Raw genomic sequence first — 4,758 nt, 5'->3', positions numbered from 1 at the left:
TGCTCCTACTTGGGATGAAACTCCATGCTCTATTAGAACGACCCTGGACCGTACTGACCCTCTTCCTTCCCCTCACCTTGATGCAGTTCTTTAGATTTTGTGATTCCTGAGATGAAGTCTATGTCTGAAGAAGAAGATGATGTAAATGAGTAAGGATTAAGACGATGTGCATGTAACCCAGTTTATCGATGCTAGAAGTGGTAGGACAACCTCTAAAGAGCATGTTCTTAAATGACCCACTACTAGGCAGTAGAAGAAAGATGTCATTGAAAATGCTCTAAAGAAGAATAAGGAGAATAAGAAGATAAAAAGATTGGTGAAGGCGGGTAAATTAGTGAATAGGGAGGATCTTCCTCCGACCAAATTTGTGGACGTTGAGGACAAAGAGGTGAATGCGAAACCTGCTTCCCTTGTTCGTAAATCCTCTAAGAAGTTTGTGCTTGTGAAATCCAAGAAAGTATCATATGTGAAGGGTGTTGAAATTGGTGGAGAGAAGAGTGTGGAGAAGAAGGAGTTTGGTGTGAAAGCTAAGCCTGCTAGGAAGGAGAAAGGTGTTGAGAAGAATAAATCTTACAAGAGAAATCCAAGTGATAGTGAGGGACCTGGTTCCTCAAAAAGAGCCAGACTGAAAGTGTCTGAAGTTGAAAGGAAAGAAAAGTTGAAGAAGAAAAAAGTGTTGTGGGGTAGAGTGTTTGATGCTGACATTTTTGACAAGTCAGGAATGAGACAGCTAGTTGAAATTTGCGATTTTCAAAAGTGGACTCATTTCTTTACCATTCTGAGTCCAAAGGTCAATGAAGAGGAAGTTCGCTGTTTCTACGCTAATCTGTTTACTGTGGAGGATGACAATATCTGCTTGAAAGTCAATGGGGTGGATTTTGTGATGCATGAAGCTGTACTGGAGAGCATTCTTGATGTACCTACTGAGGGGCTCTCGTATGTTGAAGGGACATGTTCCTTAAGTATTAGGAAGGTTATTCTAAAGCCTCATGATATTCAGCAAGGGGAACGGGTGCAAAAGAAGGCCTTGCTTCCAGAATACCAGCTCATATTTGAGATGGTAAACAAGGTCCTACTCGCTCGAGATGAAAGATATTCTATTGTATCAATAGCGGACCTAGTTCTCCTGGAGGCATTGGACGGATACACTACTATCAACCGGCCTAGAATCCTAATTGAACACATGAAAAAGGTGGCAAACTTCAAGGATACGAACCATGGATTGCCATATGTGTTCCTGCTCACCAAAGTTTTTGAACATTTCAAAGTTCCCTAGGGGAGAGAGGTTGTGGGAACTCGTAAGCAAATGTTCTCAATGACTATCTTGGAGGAATGCAAGTGTATTGACAAGAAGAGGGAGTTGACAACAGTTCTACAATTTCTCAGCTGATTGGTGCTCAAACTGCTGCTAATGAGGAGATAAGAAGGCTGAAGGCTAGGAATGTCATTCTTGAGGGACAGCTCAGTCAAGCCAGAGAGGAACCTGGTTCTAGCAGTGCTCAAGGTGCAGAGGTTGCCCGCTTGACGGCTGAAAATGCAGAGCCGAGGAAACAAGTTGAGAACCTGAAAGAGGAGTTGTTCAATGAGAAGTGGTCTGCAAATGCTCGAGTGGATGTTCTTCTCAAAGCCCTTGCCCCTTCATCCTTCCCTCCCTCTTCCAGTGCCCCCTAAATTGTCCCCTTATCAAGTATCCAGTTTATCAGTCCTTCTGTTAGTACTAGTGTCCTGTTTTGATATGTTGCCCCTATGATAGTGGTATTTTAGTATGTTTATTCTTTGGATGTTTTTGTAAGAAAGGTACTACTGCTTGTGTTTTTTTCCCTTAAAAATCAATGAGCATCTTAGTCCTTTCTATATGCATGTTATGCTTTTGTGTTTTGTTTATAACTATGTTATGTGCACACAAGTGGCATGAGTTAACTTTGTTGGACTTCATTTTGCTTTTACTTGAAAAATTCTTTTTATGATGCCAAAAGGGGGAAGAAAAATTAAAGGGGAGAAACATGTTGTAGTACCACGGAAAAATTTTGAAGTACTTAAGCCCTATTAAAAAAGTTGATGTGCGCTAATTACATTATTTTATGTGCAGACAAGGACTATTAATATGATGGATATTAATTAGATATGATAATAAGTGTAAGAGGTATATGATAAGTGATGTGGGGTCTAAGGAGAGCCCTAAGTCTAAGTCAAGTTGGAAATTACATGATAGACTAAAGTTCCAAATGAGTACGCATAAGACCTAACTTTGGACAAGTATATCTACATATATATAAAGATTTATGCGATGGACAGCCTATCAAATGAAAGATCTTCGAGTCTAGTTTCTAACGCTTCAAACCATTCATCATTTGGACACTCCTACAAGAAGGTATGATCAAATTACCAAAGGCTGCAGTGAAGTATTGTCATAGAGTCCAGGTCCGCGTTCGGGCTTCGAAGAGGAGTGAAGTAGGGATGCGAAGAATCTAGAGCCACATCCGAAACCTAGAAATTTGGGCCTATAAGTACAAGGTCGGGTGATAAGGTATTTTAGAGCTAGGATTTGGTGCTTTCATGGTGGATTCGACCTTTGAGACAACTTAAGAATACAAGGTGAGTTTTTATGGACATCCTATTAACACTAGTATTAATATCATTAAATCTTTGAAATCCCTAGAAATCTTTCAAGTTGTTCAAGAACACCAAATTTTCCAAATATTGGATTTTTGAGGAAAAACTTCAAGAAGGTAATCCTAATGCTTCAAACTCATTTCTTATGAGTCGGTGAGAGTAGTTATAATATTTGTTTCAAGTTGTTATGGTTGGATAATTGAATTCACAAACCCTAGTTCATGGCATGAATAGTGTTTTTTGAGAAAATGGAGAAGATGAAGAGTGTTCTTAGAAATGAAATTAAAGGATGCGATGAACCTATGGAATCATTTTCTAGCTAAATTGAAAGTGTTCAACTACATAATCACCAAATTGAATATTTTGGAAATGTTGGTTAATGAAGACGATGAGTAGTAATTTGGCAGTATTAGAGAATTAATGTAGTATCATTGATGACTTCAAATGGGTATTAATTGATAAGAGTGGAGTTGAATATGCTAGTAAGTATACATATTTGAGTGCTAAAGATCAGTTTTTATGGAAAGTATTCATTTTGGAAATTGATGAGCAGAATAGCACTTGTGGTGTCTTTTAAAGATTAATGTTAAATTGCTAAAGACTTTAACATGTAAAAGGTTATTTATTTAATTTTTTTTCAAATGGTTTAGATTTTTTTTATTTAATCCTATGATTTGATAAAAATAGATTATTTGAGGCTACTATGTTATGAATCTATTTTTGAAGTATCAAATATTTTGGGAGTGACTTGTGTTCACCGAGATTGACTTCGGATATATTGTGTTTATCGTCATGAAACTATACGTGCAGGTGTAGGCGTAGATGGCCACTTTGTGGTATAGACTACGGCAGAGTGCTCCCTCGAGAGGGTACTATTTTATGTTATTATTAGCATGGCTGAGTTGATTCGTAAGGCACTGCGATGAGACGCCTGAGCAAGTAGGGTATATGATACTTGCCGCTAGGTACATAACCTAGTTGACCTTCTTATGTAGGTGATGGTATAGTACTCTTTTTGAAAAGTAAGAATGATTTTCTTATGTTTAGGCCTAAGGAACCGAAAGTGATTTCAATGACTTAAAGCAAATGGAATGAATTTGTATGATTTTATCCAAAATCTTGGGTTGATATAAATGTTTAAAAGTTTATATTGTGGGTTATATTTCACTTGGCTTTTATTTAAAATGACAAGGATCATGAATTGATAAAATTTCTTATTGTTTTATATCAAATACCGATGCATTATTTTTATAAAGTTTGTCCCAAGAACTTAAGTTAGAGAGAGACTATGACACCTATTGAGTACCGATGTGGTGTACTCAGCCCTTAGGGTCCCCCCTCCAGGGTCTCGCTTACTTTATTTATTTCAAGATGATGTATGGTACGTGGCATGCCGTCAGGGCTGGGATGACTCTCTTCCTAAGGTATATGGTGAGGCACCACTCCTATTTCGTGGTAGTTATCATGTTGTTTTATTAATTTACACTAGTAGGGTATTAACCCATGTGTTTAATTATATTCTTTGGTAAAGAGGTTCCATAGATAGTTGTGAAAGGTTGTAGTAACGTGATTGTACACGACATACATGAAAGTATATTTATTTTACTTAGTCTCATTGTTATTATCATGAAAGGCGTCATGTGTGATTTTGAATTGGAAAATACTTTATCATTTAACTTGAAAATGTATATGATATTCAAGGAGCTTCCGCAGTTAAATTATTTTTCATGCATATGATTTGGGTGCATCACATGGTTTGGTTCGCTCGGGTCGAATAGTGTGTCGGGTGCTGGTCACGTGATTTTGGGTCGTGACAAACTTGGTATCAGAGCATTAGGTTCTAAGTCGAGTCCTAGGAAGTCTATAAAGCCGTGTCAAGTAGAGTTTCTCTTGTCAGTGTATTACCGGCCACACTTATATCAGGGAGGCTACAATGACAATTAGGAAGTTTCATTTTCATCTTACTCTAGATCGTGCGTTTGTGCCTGAAGTAAGAGTACGTATTCTCGATCGTATTGATTTCCTATCGTGGAAGATATAGAAGTGACGAGAATAAAGTTCAAGGTTCGAATTATAATACAAGATGTTTGGGCTAATAGCCAGAAAGTGTCAGCTTTGTTCAAAATGGAAAGATGGGTTAAGAAT

This window comes from Nicotiana tomentosiformis, chromosome 6 (assembly GCF_000390325.3).
Source record: "Nicotiana tomentosiformis chromosome 6, ASM39032v3, whole genome shotgun sequence".
Classification (NCBI taxonomy): domain Eukaryota; kingdom Viridiplantae; phylum Streptophyta; class Magnoliopsida; order Solanales; family Solanaceae; genus Nicotiana; species Nicotiana tomentosiformis.
The sequence above is the reverse complement of the archived record's forward strand: the minus strand, read 5'-3'. Positions refer to the sequence as shown.